Source organism: Carlito syrichta, unplaced genomic scaffold (genome assembly GCF_000164805.1).
Source record: "Carlito syrichta isolate Samal-C Ts95f unplaced genomic scaffold, Tarsius_syrichta-2.0.1 Scaffold304751, whole genome shotgun sequence".
In the NCBI taxonomy this organism is placed as follows: Eukaryota; Metazoa; Chordata; class Mammalia; order Primates; family Tarsiidae; genus Carlito; species Carlito syrichta.
In genome coordinates, this window is record NW_007248847.1 from 121,305 (window position 1) to 123,261 (window position 1,957).

The window sequence follows — 1,957 nt, forward strand, 5'->3', positions numbered from 1 at the left end:
CGCCCGGGGGCCCCGGCACGCTCCTGGCTGAGGACGCCCGGGGAGCTTTGGCCGTCTCGACAAGCGCGGGGCCCCCCGAACCCCACGGTCCAGCAGCTCACTCTCCAAGCCCGCCTCTCCCCCGCTGACGTCTTCTGAACCTCACGCTGTCTCCTCCCGCGGCTACATCGCCTCCCGCTGAGCCGCACTGGCAGAGGCCACCGGTGGCTCGCACGGGATCCGCGAGACCCCAGGAACCCTGCGCCGCCAGGCCCACCGAGGCATTTGCCTCCTCCAGGGTCTCCCCTGCAACCCCAGACTCAAGGACGCCACGCTGTCCCGGAGTAAACGGGTCTCGGGAGCCTGCGGTCGTGGGGGCTCCTCCAGGAGTGGGCTCGCCAGCGCGGCGGTGGGGCGCGTGGCACTGTTAATTGCGCGGGCTGCAGGGCTGCAGGGCTGCAGAGGCGAGCTCCGGGAACGCGACGGGCGCGGGCCCGGAATCTCGAGTCATTTATATACTCCACGTGTGCGTGATTTCCATGGAGCCGAGTATCACGTGGAGACGGTGGCAGACCAATCCCTTAGAGCCGGGCAGACTGCAGAGAATCGTGGGAGAGCCTGTCCTAACAATGTGAAGTTCTGTCACTTGCTGTGTGTACAACAGCTAGTGTGGAGCGTGGCCAGGCTCCACGGGCAGGGGGCTGCTGTCTGGCAATTCTGGCTGAGAAGAGGCAGAGAGGGACGCGGAGGACCCAAGGATACTTACTGATGGCTGGACTGACCCTGACGGGACTAACTTTCTGGAATCCAGATCGGTTCCCTCAGTTCACTCTTTAAATGTCCCAATTCTTAGGACTATGCATAGTTCAAGGTTTTTGTTTATTTGAGTTGGAGTCTCACTCCACTGCCCAGGCTGGAGTGCAGTGGCACACTCACGGCCACCTCGGCGTCGACCTGCTGGGCTCAGGCGAGCCTTCTGCCTCAGCCTTCCAAGTAGCCAGAACTACAGGTGAGCTACCTCGTTCAGCTAATTTTTGATTTATTGTAGAGACAAGGTCTCACCAAGTTGCCCGAGCTGGTCTTGAACCTGTGGGCTCAGGCAATCCATTTGCCTCGGCCTCCCAAAGTGCTGGGACTACAGCTGAGCCACCAAGCCTGGCCTCAAGTTTTTTTATTTTTATTTTAAATCCTAGGCCAATTAACCCCAGGTTCCACAATCTTCAATTCTGTGTCTCATTTTTTTTTAATAGAGGTAATGACAGCTTCCTTCTAGAGTTCTTGTGAAGATTAAATGAAACAGTCTGAACCGTAATAAGTACCCAATATAGAGGCATTATTTTTCTTTTGGCTTTCAAGACACAGCATTCTCCTGTCATCTCCTTGCAGCTTCTCCGTGTACTTGTTGTATCACTCCATTACCAAACACTCCTTCAATACTGGTATTTCTCAAGTGGTTGGTCATCTCAGCTAGCTGATCTTCATCCATTCTCATAATTTCACCTATGGCTGGCTGTACCCTGATGATCCCCAAAGCCTGTCACCAACCCTGGTTTCCATAAGTTTCGAATTATCCAACAGCACACTAAACCTAAGTTAGATATCTCAAGCATCTGAAATATATCCGAAGCAAATATTAACCCTCTTTTCTTAAACCTGCCCCTTCTCTTCCCAATTAAACTGTAAACTCTGGGACAACAGGGACCATGTGGGACACGGCTATACTGGACCCTAGAAAAATGCTTGGCGCAGAGGAGTTAAATATCTGAAGGGCTGAATGGGATCTATGAATAAGATGAAGGCTTTAAGAGAAAAATGACAAGAACCCCACAAAGGCTCTGGGTCCCTTTTCCAGCTGGGATTCCTTGGGGAACGGCCACCCTGTGTGATCTGGGCTAACAGCTGGGCCTAAAGCTCTGGCCCTTCCTGTCACTACCTCATCTCAACAGTCACAGACCCGTGAACACAAGAACACTTCCCG